The sequence below is a fragment of the Macrobrachium nipponense genome, chromosome 2, assembly GCF_015104395.2.
Source record: "Macrobrachium nipponense isolate FS-2020 chromosome 2, ASM1510439v2, whole genome shotgun sequence".
NCBI lineage: Eukaryota > Metazoa > Arthropoda > Malacostraca > Decapoda > Palaemonidae > Macrobrachium > Macrobrachium nipponense.
Window position 1 is genome coordinate 125,806,401 of NC_087201.1, and position 13,521 is coordinate 125,819,921.

At 40.9% G+C, this 13,521-nt stretch overlaps 1 protein-coding gene and 1 long non-coding RNA gene across 3 annotated transcripts in view; one reads left to right on the top strand and one right to left on the bottom strand.

Moving 5' to 3' along the window:
- LOC135220975 (synaptosomal-associated protein 29-like) overlaps positions 1–13,521 on the top strand; it is a 181,961-nt gene that overhangs the window by 16,494 nt on the left and 151,946 nt on the right. The window lies entirely within an intron of this gene.
- On the bottom strand, positions 3,890–4,917 carry LOC135221519 (uncharacterized). 2 transcript variants are annotated; one of them, XR_010315997.1, is made up of 2 exons: positions 4,441–4,917; positions 3,890–4,051 (listed from the first exon to the last, which is right to left on the bottom strand). It is a non-coding gene; the product is annotated as an uncharacterized LOC135221519 (long non-coding RNA). The 2 variants fall into 2 exon arrangements; XR_010315996.1 differs by having other exon boundaries at positions 4,167–4,917.

A 13,521-nucleotide genomic window follows, 5' to 3' on the forward strand; every position in this document is an offset into this window, starting at 1 on the left:
GTACCCATTGATCCAACTTAAAGAAACCATACTATCGGTATACAAAACCAATTCTGTAATTTTAATGGGTGTTGGACATTGTGGGCCCGTTATCTCCTGACATAAATCAGTTAAGGTTTCTGTCCCCAAAACAACGGCTTGCAATTCTAGTGAAGGAATGCTTTTATTCTCTAATTGTCTGTTCACTAACCTATTTTTAGCAAGAACAAAGTTTACTTCTAGCGTCGAAATATCCTGGATAAAAACAGTAGTGCCATAAATAGATTTACTGCTGTCTGTAAAAGCTATTAGCCTGTATGAACTATTTCTTTCACCTACAAATCTTTGGATTTCAATTTCTGGCGTAGCATTTACTTGTTTACAAATATTATTCCATTCCTTTTGTTGCCTATAGGATAACTTTTTTATCCCAACTGAGAGACTTGTCAGTCTGTAGACTATGCATGAATAAGCGAGCTCTATTTAAAATAGGTCCATTAAAATTGTATGGATCAAAATTCAAAGCAATGCTTTTCAAAACCAACCTTTTATTATCAGCTTCTGGATCCAACTTCAGTTTACGAGTTGAAATCTTGTCTGTGATTCTATCCCAATTGAGTCCGAAGAGTTTTACTACTTTTGGAGTTTCCATTTCTAATTTATGATCAATATCACTTTGCAAGGTTTCATCATTAGTAACAAATTGCTGCAGAGTAAACTTATAAGGGTGAAAAATTTCATTCAATTTTTGAAAACCCCATCTTAATGATTCTTGATCATTAGCAGTAAATGCGCCATTATCCATGTATAATAATGAATAAATTAATTTCTTTAAGTTCCTCAATTCAATTGGGTCAACTCTTGCGTCCAGAATCAAAATTTTAAATAAGCCTACCATTAGTATTGTTGGGCTACATCGTAAACCAAAGCTAAGTCTGAGATTTCGATAAGCAATACAAGTAAAGTCTCCCATGTTAAGGTTTTTAAACCAGAAAAACAAAAGTTTGTTCTGATCAGCTTCCTCTAAAGCAATTTGTTGGAATGCCTTTTTCAAGTCAAAGCACATCAAATATTTATCAAATCTAATTTGAAACAAAGAAGTAGATATCTTCTGATTAAGACAAGTCCAGCCCACATGGCTTGATTGTGACTTATAACAGGATTACTCTTTGAACTATTTCACATAAATTTGATAGGAAAACTATTCTACATTTAGTGGTGTCCTATCTAAATTGAATATTCCCATATTAGGTAGGAAGCTATATTCAGGATGCTGAGAACAAAATGCTTCTAAATTTTCTATTTTTCTATCAAACCTAGTTTTTCTTGTTCCTTAATATTTTCATCCATCAATTTAATTAAATTTCCCTGTTTGGACAGTTTCTTGTGTGTAGCTCCCAATATTTCTTAGACAAGTTAACATTTTTTCCTAATAAATGCGAAACTCTACCATTCCATAACAATGGCATTACTAATCTACCATCTTCATTCCTATGAGTGTTCCTAAGTAAAAACTTCACTAACTTCCGATTTACTTCAGTAGTTTCCTCATCTAGTACTACACTTTCATGAAAATGATAAGAGTCTTGTTCAAGTATTGAGAAGCAGCTCTTTCTAATTCCTTATCATTAACTACACCAATTTTGTCAAAAATTTTAAAGTTTTCCTCTTTAGGGTTTTCAAAGGTTTTATTACATTAGACCTAAAGCAATTAGTCATGGGAAAAAGACTTTCCAATACATTAAAACTTTCTTCATTAATTTGTTCATGAGGAAGTGACAAATGCGAAGCTACTATGGAATTAGGTAAATACTTTAGATTAGCAAGCACACACTTTAAGTTTCCTGTTAAATAAAAATAAAACTCCATATTTTGTTTCATAATACATGGAAGGAGTATCTCTACCATATACAACAGAGTTTATCATAATGCAATATAAGGAATTGGAACCAAGAATAAAATCTACGTTAGAAATAGAGTCACTACCCGTCCTTAGAAAATTATCAAAAAGTTCATACCCCTCTTTCTGTAAAGGATTGTACAATTAACTTAAGCCAGGTATTTTCAAATTCAAGTTAATTTCGGGAACACAAATAGCTTCTATGTCATATGTGTCGTGTCCAAAACTTTATCTTAACTTCTACTAATTTAGAATTATACTTCTTGGGCCATTAAATCCATTAACAGTAACCTGCAGCTTATCCATTAACAATTCTGTAAAGCTGTCCCTCCAGAGCCCTTTCCGATATAAAGTTGGCTTGACTACCCGAGTCCATTAACCCTCTTACCTTCGTATTTCCAATGAGACATGAAAAGGTAGGCAACAAAGAGTCTATACCACCATTACTTTGGAGTGAGGCACCTGGAGAAATTACATTACTTTGAGTAGTTTTCTTTGTTGCTGTATCCCTATGCTGCTTCTGCTTAGGTTTGGTATCAATGGGATTGGATACAGTCTCTTTCACTGAAGGATTAACAGAATCACAAGAACATAGAAATGAAAAATGCCAACCATAACATTTACTACATTTCCTTTTAAATTTAAACTTACAAAAATTTTCCCCATGTCCTAGATTTGCACATTTAATGCAAGCATTAAGAGCTTTTAATTTATCTACTTTTTCTTTTGGGGTGATATACCTAGTGCATTTATTAATGGGGTGCTTAGAAGAAATTGCATTTTGACAAAGGGTACATGAAATAAAGGGATTAACGTTTTCAACATCCACCTTAATAGCTAAATTGGAGCTTTTGGGATTTAACCTATTCTTTGCTACCGAAGCTTCTTCCATAGGCTTAATAGCGGAACAAACATTCAAATAACGTTCATTACATTCAAAGAAATTTTCCACAATTTGTACAGTTGTAGGTTTTGAGTTTCCCGCTACTTGAATCATAATGTTCTTAAAAGTATCATTCATTCCTTTAAGGAAAAAGTATTGTAAAACATCATCAACACTAATGTTCAGAGTCTTCACGGCCTCTTGTATTTTCCTAATATTACTAATGTATTCAAATGGTTCAGAATTTTCATCTAACTTCATATTTACCAACTGTTTTCAGTACATTAAATTTTTGAACTGGAAAATAGAAGCAAAAGCTGCTTGCAGGAGTGCTTTTGCATGTGAATAACCTTTTGCCTATCTGCCTCTAATGATTCTATTAAAACAGCAGCCTTACCAGAAATTTGCTGCTTTAGCAAAAGTAATTTATCATAATCAGTATACGAAAATTTACTTGTAGTTTCTTCAAACTGTCTAAAAAACAATTCTATATTTTCGCCATCACTGCTAGCAAATTTAGGCAAAGGAGCTACTGGACTCTTAAGGAGGCTACGGGGGGTTTCATGCATTTCAGAAGGTGACAAAGGAAGTATATTTTCTAACTGAATTATCAATGAAATAACTTTGTCCAAATATTCCTGACAGAACTAAATTCAGCCTCAAATTCTGCTTCGTCTTTGGATGAGGACCATTTGATTGAAGAAATCTTGCTATCATAATTTCGCAAGTCTTCCTTATAACATTTCAACCTATTAATTAGCGTTGACCTATCGACATCACTCAAACTTCTAAAAGTACCTGAAGTTTTGAATATTTTAGTAAACCTGAGACCTTACAGTCTTCCTGCACATTACTAAATACCTTAGTCCTCTTCCATTATTAAATGTTTTCTTGCAGAAAATGATTAAATAAATTCAAATTATCCCCAACGTTAAATCAGACAAACTCTTAATACACAAAACCCAACCTGCAATGCCACCCTATCGTCGCCTATATGGAGACTAAAGCCTTCAGAGTCCCTGTTCGGGCGCCATTTCAAAAATTTATAGAAAAACCAAGAGCTTTACACAAGAGTTTTGCTCGGTAACCCTTGAATGCTTTCTTTCACAGTTAAATAAAAACACAAATTCTTTAAAATTATTTATTCGTATGAAAGTTAAGATTACGAAATGGCATAGATACAACTCCGATGGCTGAAGTCCTGTTCCCAATCGCTAATCATAAATAGACAACTATTGCTTGTGGTGGAAAGACCTTCACTCATGGAAATTTTTGAAAACCTATGGATTCTGAAAACAACAACAACAGACTATCATTATCGAGTCCAACAATATTTAATAAATTAAAGACTATCCTCATGAAAAAAAAATTGTGTATATCATTGACACTTAACACTGAAATTACCTAAATCAGTTGCGTGAAAGAACAAGAAATTGAATCAGTGTCTTCCACTAAACCACTGTCCTCCTTAACAATTAGCAACTGCCTAAAAATCAAAAGAGTAATTACACAAATGGTAATAACAAAGTTCCAATAAATATACACCTTTATAGATAGCAAAATAAACACAAGAATCCATAGAAAATTTACAGGTTCTGAAAGCGTGGTATTAATTAAGAAAAATTAAAAACCCCCTAACCTAAGCTTTACCATACGCCACAAATCGTAGGAAACTTACTGGGCAGGAAAGGTTCAACCATTGACTCCATAGAAGTGTTGACGTTGGCTTCAAAGACGACGACGGAAGAGGCAGAGACAGGTGGGTCGGCAAGAAACGTTACATAGTTAATGTAGATGCTTCTTCAATTATAAAAAGCATTCTCTTGCGAGGGAGTAGAGTTCACCAGTTATCTTCAAAAGGTTATCCAGTGGTTCCAAGTTGGAACCTGAGCTTGAACTGCTTTTTCTGCTTCGTTGCGGGTCGAGGTAGACATTTTTTTCTCCTCCAAGAATCGCGAAATGCAAAGGCCGTCGTCCTTCCATAAAAAATCAAGGATGAGGAGGACGAACTGAAACAGGTAAAAGAGCCAGCAGAGCCATCTAGGTGTTGCGCAATCCTTTAAACTCCCATGTTCCTTTTAGAATTTGCTTAGTATGGCACGGGGGTTTAAAGGACTACTTTAATAGGCAAATAAATAAATTTTCTATAAAATCTTAAACAGGAAAGGCATCCTTTAAAAAGTGCGTCTCTTCTTCCGTTTCTTCATCGTACATCCGAAAAGACGAAGAATGTACATGTTTGGAGTTCGGATGATCTGGCTCGTTCTTTGAAAACTAAGAGAACACTGAACGAGAGGCTGAGAGCCAGCCAGCAAGCTAGCGCGAGCCACGTTCCAACAGCCAACAGCGAGCCGCGCTCCAACAGACTAGCGCGAGCCGCGTTCCAACAGACTAGCGCGAGCCGCGTTCCAACAGACTAGCGCGAGCCTCGTTCATACAGATAAACGCAAGCCGCGTTCCAGCAACTGAGCGCGAGCCGCGTTCCAGAACTTTTTTCTTGGCGCAAGGTGCCTTCAAAGAGAAAACAGACGGCTAGACTGAGGAGCCTTATAGTAGAGTGGCAATCAGAAGGATGCTTCCATTGAACGTTTACTGGCAAGAGGCTCGTATAACAAGACTAGAGGCACTCGGATCTATCAGGGCGCACGGGACCTTCCACGCAAGCGGAACGTTCCAGGAGCGAGTCTCCTTTCTAGCGTGCGGAACATTCCAGGCGCGCGGAACTATCCAGACGCCAGGCGCTAGGCGCGAGGATCCAGACGCCAGGCGTCAGAATATTCCAAAATCTTCATTTGAGAGAGAGGTCAGTCGCGAGACTCCTCTTTGAGTTTTTTAACTTGAGCAACTTTCCCCTGGCAAATGTGCAAGATGTCGCACAGGCGGCCGTTGCTTTTGTCAGAAAGATTCTGATACTAAGAGAAGCCCCTTTTCATTATTCAGAAGACTCCTGTGTTAGGCAGTTCCTCTCAGTGCGGACTCTCTCCTTCATCCATGCTCTTCCCTCGTTTTGAGGAGGCAAGAGCTTTGGGAGTTTTTCTTAATAAGAATCTCATCGGACGTTTGGGTACTTGGGTAGATGGCGGATAGGAAATATCTACTTCCTTCCGTAAACCCTAGTGATGAACAGGAATTCTGTCTCTTCCGCGATTTATGAGGAAATCACGAAGATTTAAAGAGTTCCTGGATTAACTTCCTTCCTTAAGGATGTATATTTACTCTTTCTATCGTTCTATTAACGAAAAGAACGAAGATAGTAGAAGGTAGTAGAGTTTCTGCTGTATGAGAATACGATACGGTCAAATCATAAACACATACCGTAGTTACTTCTTTTCTGTGCAACTCAATTACCAGTATCCTTCTACGACTTTCCTAGGGAGGACTATGCTTAAAGGGATTGTTAAGACAACACCTACTTAGCTTCTAGATTTATCGAAGTCTTGTTTCGCTTAAATATGCTTTAATAAGAACTTCCTGAAGTTTGATAATAATTTTATAAAATTCCTTTATTAAATGGAGTAGCTGGCAACTCTGGAAGAGTAAGGCCAGACAGCTAACGGGGACTGCTTTCGCTGAGAGCCTGAGAGTGAGACCAATGCAGTACCTTGTAGGTGTCAGTCATGAGCGGTCGGGTTTATCTCTCTCCTGCGGGATGGAATAACTATCCGTATCTCTCCCCTACAATTGCGGTCTTAACCTCGGATTGAGGGGATAGTTAAGCTAACATAAATAAAATATTGTATGCCTTTTGCTAAGAAGCTTTCAATAAGAGAGATAGTACAACCTTTCAATGCTGGTTACCGTAGGTAACATTATTAAAGGATTCTATCACAGCCGAACATTATATTATATAAACTGGCTCTCAGGTTACGAAAGCATAGCTTATTAGAGTACCTGCTCAGAAGAAGATGGATGAGTCGGATGGGAAACATTCTCTTTGTGGCAGAACTTGTTTCCCTGAATGGACTATACTACGTATATAAAGCTTTTTCCTACTAAGAACGGAATTAACATGTGAAAGGATGTCGGGTACCATAAAGGCACAGGTGTTCTGGCACATAACCTAAAAAGAATTAGAAGGAAGCGCCAGGCTGGCGCAATGCGCCAGAAGCGCCAACCTGGCGCAATGCTCCAGAAGCGCTAGCCTGGCGCAAATTGCGCCAGAAGCGCTAGCCTGGCGCAAATTGCGCCAGAAGCGCCAGCCTGGCGCAAATTGCGCCAGAAGCGCCAGCCTGGCGCAGTGAGCCAAGAGCACCATCCAAGATTTTCTCGTTTTAGCGAGTTATTAACCTAAGAGTCCAGTAGCCTCTCGGACAGCAGGCTCGGTAACGGCAAGATTCGTTCCTGATTTCGTTACCCATTTAATCACTTAGGCCAATTCCACGACACTCATATCGCAAAGAGCATCGAGAATCTCTTTTTTCGCTCTTATTCGCGTTAACAAAGAGAACCTTCTCGATCTACGATAATAACTGTTAACATGTTTAACATTTATTGGAAAGAGTTGTGAGAACCTGCGGAAAGTCTTCTTCATAGATCTCTTAGTAAGGTAGAAGACGAACAGGCTTCCTATAGACTGCTTCCTTTTCCTCGAACCAAGAGAGGTAGCAATATACGCCATCTTTATTTTTTTTTTAGAAAGGGGAATAAACTTTAGTCTTTTTTCCCCTAAATATAAATTATTTGCAGAATTTAAGATAAAGGGCGTCAAAGAAAGAGAAGATAATATTTTATGCCTCATTTTGGCCTTAGAGAGGTTGGATTCACAGAGGTCACGTTCTTCTCACAGCAAGTTTTGGAAGTCTTTTCCAAGACAGTCTGAATATTCTATCAGCATCTATTATAAATGGACCTTGACAACCTCTCCACTCTGAGTCTGTCTGCGTGCAGACTGACCAGAAGTGGACATGAATGAGAGGATTTTTCAAGGTAAATGACAATAGTCATGGACAAGATATAGAATTGCTGCAGATTGTGCTAGAGGGAATGAGGAAACTGTCCTCTTCCGATACCTCTGTGAACCACATAGCGGTTTTTTCTTCCCTTTCAGAGGGAAGAATCACCTTTATATATCTGCTATCAAAGAACGCAGTAAAAGGCTATACTCTGTCTCTATAAAGGGATTGGAGATACCAGAGGATTAAGATCTTCGGGATCTTATACGATACCTCAATATGACAAGAGTAGGATATCATGTACTTCTAATGGGATCTTTTTTGTGGCCACAGTTTTTTTGTTCCGACAAGATGGAACTGCTCCTCATCAAACTTCTTTGAGAAATTTTTATGAGGGAATTCTTTGTTTCTCTTGGTCCCAAACGATTAAGAAGACTAAGTGAATTTTTTTTTTAAGCATTGGAATCTCGCATCAGATTCTAGGGAGATTAGGCAATGGGTTCTTGCCAGCATAGTATGTCTGGCAAAAGAACTAAAACCCCCTATTCCTGATTCAATGTTTTCAGATAGAGGTTTCGTTGTCCAGGCAGGGTACTTACGTTTTCATCTACAGTAGAATGGTTAAAACGTTTTGCTACAGAGTCTTTGGAATGCGATGACGGCTCGAAATGCTTCCCAGAAGGTGTTCAGAGGGATACAATAAGGAGCTAGAAATCAGGAGTACTCCCAATTTCAGCTCGGAGTCTCCTTCGACTTCCAAGCTTCTTCCCTTCCTTCGGACAAGGATAGGGAAGATTCTGCAACGAGAAGGCCCTTCAACAGGTAAGAAGAGATCTCGTGAGCAAGGGAAGTACTCAAGAAGGATCCTCCTCGGAGGAAGACTCTTATCTCTCATACTGTTAGATATCCTATCGTATACTGGATGTAGCTGACTACAATCACCTCCCCTTGCCGGAGAGGCCAAAGCTCATAGTGGAAGAATTTCTTCCACCCTTCTCCAGTCTTGTGATTTACTATTGTGGATGTTCAGGACTTTCGGACAATGTAGCGCCAACCAGGCGAGCCTTATGCTAAAAACAGCGTAAAAACGCCAGAGGCAGACAGCCCAAGAACACTGTCATTGTCTGGATGAGGAGAAAGACAGGGCCTACAACCTGACACAGATGCGCTAGATGCGAACATATAGGGCACAAAATAAAGGAGTGTCCTGATGTGGACACATTGCCAGACATCCTCGAGACTCTACCAAGCTCGAAGCTCCGGCAAGTGGGGAGGAGCCAACCAGGCACGAGGCGCCAGGCAGGAGCGAGGCGCCAGGCAGGCGCGAGGTACCAGTCAGCCACGAAGCTCCAGGCAGGCGCAAGGCACCAGCCAGGCGCGAGGCGCCAGGCAGGCACAAAGCGCCAACCTGGCGCGAGACGCCAGCCAGGCGCGAGGCAACAGCCAGGCTCTAGGCGCGAATCTCCAGCTAAGGCGCGAGGCGTCAACCAGATGCGAGGCGCCAGTCAAGCGAAAGGTACCAGACAAGCGCTAGGCGCCAACCAAGAGCGAAGCACCAGCCAGGCGCGAGGTTCCTGCCAGGCTTCAGGCTTCAGTCGGGAGAGATCCATTTCAAGAAAGCCCTGGTCTTCTTTGAAACATGGAGATCTCCTAAGCACTTCATAAGTGACTTGATTCCTTCAAACAGCTGAGAATTAAAAGCGCAGGAAGTGCGCGCTTTTGCAAATTCTTGTTCTTTACATAACAATATGTCATATAAGACATATTAGCTGTGTTGTACGGTAAAGGCAACTCTGTGTTGACTTCTCATTACACAAAGGATGTCAAGTTAACCTACGAGAGATCCTTCTCTTTTGGTTTATACGTTTCTGCGGATACGTTACTGGGATAAGGAGCTGACACTGATCCATAACTTTGAGTTAAAGTTTTTTAACTTGGTGAAATTATTGGGGTTTTTGAAAGGAGTGTGGGGATAACTCTTTTCAATTTGAGCGCGAACCCTCGTGTTAGGATCAGGTGATCGGGATCTGTGTTGCGCTCCTTCATAAGGTGTATTGTCATAGAAGTGGTCCAGTACCCATTGACAAAGTCCTTTCAGGCTCTGCCGAGTAAGCGGTTCATACCCCATCGGCAGACCCACAAGAACTCTTAGCCATAGATCACATATCTTGCTAAAGTCTTGAGGTGATGCAGACTACCGGGCAACAGCCACGAAGTCTACCACCTATCAGATAGGAACCAAGGTTTATTTATACCTACAACATATGTTGTTTACCTGTCTATTCCATGTTAGCTGTCTCTTACCCTCCACCAAAGGGTGTCAATCAGCTATGTATATATCTGACAGGTAAGTTGATTGTATGAAAATGATATTGTTATAATACAATAAAGTTTCATACATACTTACCTGGCAGATATATACGATTAATGGCCCACCCAGCCTCCCCGCGGAGACAGGTGGAAGAGAAAAAATATGAATAGAAAACGGGAATGGTTCCTAATCCTGCCACCCAGGGCAGGACGGTAGATCACCTGACCTACCTGCAGCGTGTGCTGCGAAATTTGAATTTCTGTCGGGGACGACGGAGTCTTAGCTATGTATATATCTGCCAGGTAAGTATGTATGAAACTTTATTGTATTATAACAATATCATTTTTCTTCACTATTCTAGTGCTCTCATGATACAACATTGTTGACACCTCGAGGGAGATTCCCTCACTAAATAACAAAGTTTGTCACTTTCCTTCAGTTTCTGAATTGTGTTTTTCATAGGTAAACTGATTTTGTATTAATGAATGCCGTATATACTCGAGTAACGTGCGATCTCGCATATCATGCTACCCCCAAATTTTCACCAATAAACAGTGGTTTTGTCATGTATCTCATGTATCATGCGAGTTCCTTTTCCAAGAGCGTCAATTCATAAGGTTGGTGGTTTAGCGTGCTAATGGCCGAGTCATTCAGATGTGTGCTGCTGCTAGTCAAGTTATAGTAATTTTCTTACTAATCCCGAGAATTGAATAGAAAATCTCAAGATTAAAAAAGAATTCCAAGATAATAAAATAGTAATTGTAAAAATACCACGCCTTGGAGTCCTAAATCATTTCTCTCGTCTCTCTCTCTCTCTCTCGTCGGTCTCTACTTCTCTCTCTATCTTCTCCTCCTCTCATCCCTTCTCCGGTCCTCTCTTCTCTCTCTCTCTCTCTCATCCCTCAGGAATAAATACTGTAATTTGAGTCTTTCACCAACGGATATCAGTAAATGTGTAGACATTGTGTGTGTGTACATAATGTTTTAAAAAATGTGCAGTACACACACATTCTTTTATCCGATTTTTTGGTTTTTGGAATTTTTCAGATTTCGGAAATGTGAGGTCAGATGCATAATCAAACAAACATCACTATTGCAGCAAAAACATTTTTTCCCTTTGTTTTTCATTATTGTTATTTTATTACTTACAGTTTATTTAAATAAATATAAATATAATACTGTTAAATGAATGTGAGATAATTAAGATCACCTATAATAAAATAGTAGGACAATTTATACCATATGTTCACTAATAGCTATTACATATTTTGTTCATGAAACTTACCTGTCATATATATATATAGCTGTATTTTCTGAAGTCCGACAGAATTTTAAAAACTTACGACACACGCAGTGGGAGTCAGGTGGTTAGTACCCATTCCCGCCGCTGGGAGGCGGGTATCAGGAATCATTCCATTTTCTATTCATAATTTTTCTGTCGCCGGTGCTGGAAACAACCTGTTTCCAGTACCTCCGTCTTAGATTTTGGAAACTTCATTGCCGCTAAGTATCCTATTGTCTTTTAATTTATTTACTTGGATTTGTGGCTAGACATACGCTATCTTAAATTGATTTGAATTTGATTCATTTTTGCATAAGATATCTGAATCTAGTTAGGCTAGTTTCAGAGGGTGTTGTCTGCAAAGATAGGGTGTGGCTACCGAAAGCTTCGGTAGATCCGCACTTGGTATGCACGAGGGGTATGAGTCTTGCTTCTTGGTTGAGATTTGTTCATGTGAGGAGTGTGACTGTCTTTCTTCCGTAAGGAAGACGTATGATTCGTATGTACGCAATTAATCAGTAAACATGTCTAATTCCGTAAGGAAAACGTATGATTCGTATGTACGCAATTAATCAGTAAACAAAAGTCAGGGTAGTGAACCTGCTAACCTTCCTGTAGACTTTTTTTTTTTTGCCTAACCCTGTAGTATGGCCTACGGGTTATGAATTTGTCTGCGAGAGGTGATCGCTCTCCTTCATTGTTGTGAGTGCTACTTCTGTTATTGTTTCTCATAACCTGTAATGTTGCCTTCGGGCCCTAAACAGTGTCTGTAGAGGTTATTGCCCTTTCTCTAATACTCTTTCGATTCGTATCTTAGAATCGAAAGTGCTTGCTTTAGAGAGCAATAGCGAAGTGGCTAAGTGCAGTGACAGTGCCCCTTGTGTAGTGGAGGGTGCGTCAGATCGGCCTTATTTCGCCTCTAGGCTGGGACCTCTGCTTGACTCCCAGGACCCGGGGAGAGAGCATGTCGAAAGCCGAAGGAGGGTTACGAGGAACCCCCACCGATCTGGCGTGCCTTCGGCAGTTTCTGATGAAAATCCCCAAGACTGCCTAAGTGCGTGCACGTGCACGAATCCTGAAGGATTGCTTCTCGTCCTCCGAAGCATCCTCCCCGCGCAGGGGTTGGAGCTTTCGGAAGGACTCGCGCCCTCTAAATAGAAGCTTTGTAGAGGAGGACGCTTCACGTCCTCTCTCTCTCTCTCGTTATGCGTTCCAGTGAGAAGTAAGAAGGCGAACGTCGCCTGGTCACGTGTACGTCTTTCCACCGAGAAATATGAAATGGAAGTCTTAGTAGCAGGACGCGAACGCTTTTGAGAGCGGACGTCCGAGTTTTGTTACTGTGAGAATAAGAAGGCGTTCCCTCGCCAGTGCCCCTCGTATTCTCGCACGATCGACCCTTCTCCTGAGACTGTTTCGTGCAGTCGGATTTTCTCTCCGAGATGTATCTCGCTTGTTTTGACGCCTGTCAGGAGCGTGACGCTTTTCTGCACGCTTCTTTTGACGCTCGGCTTGGACGGGACGTTCGGATGGACGCCAGGCGCGCGCGGGTGCACGCCAAGCGCGAACCAGTGGCGGTGTTGCCCAGTGGACGCCGAGCGCACTCCCGCGCGCGCCAGTGACGCCGAGCGTGCTCGCTGCTGGCCAGTGGACGCCGAGCGTGCTCACTGCTCGCCAGTGGACGCCGAGCGCGCGCGCCAGCGCACGCCAGGTGTGTCGTCTGGCTGAACGTTTCTATTGAACTCTTCAAGCTCTTGTTTACGATTTGGGCCTCAAGAATTTTTACCTCTACCTTCGGTGATACCTTATACCTCACATGCAAAGAATGTGAAGTAAGCAGTGCTTCGGAGGAAGCTTAAAGTGAACAGACAACTTCGTCTTCGAAACCCAGCAAGACCTCGGGTTTCGTGAATTCAAGAGATCTCTGTCAATATTTTATTGCTTTTCGCAAAGGTGGATGGAGTTAAGGAAAGCTCTAGGGAAGATCTCGTTTTCTCTACCGCAGTCAAGACTTTGCGATAAGGCAGTTACGGGTTAGGTAAAGGCTCGATGTCCTGCACGTCAGGACTCTTGGCAATGTTCAGTAGGATTCTTGCAAAGGTACTCATCAAAAGGACGCTCTTCAGGAAAGCGCAAGATAGGACTTCTTTTGCCATACTGCCAATAAATTTTAAGCTTTAGCAGGCTTTAGTTGTGATACGGGAGAGGAAGCTGGTTGGAGAATTTCTTCCTCTTCCCAGGATAATTTTGCAAGCTTTTTAGCCCATCTGAAAGGGT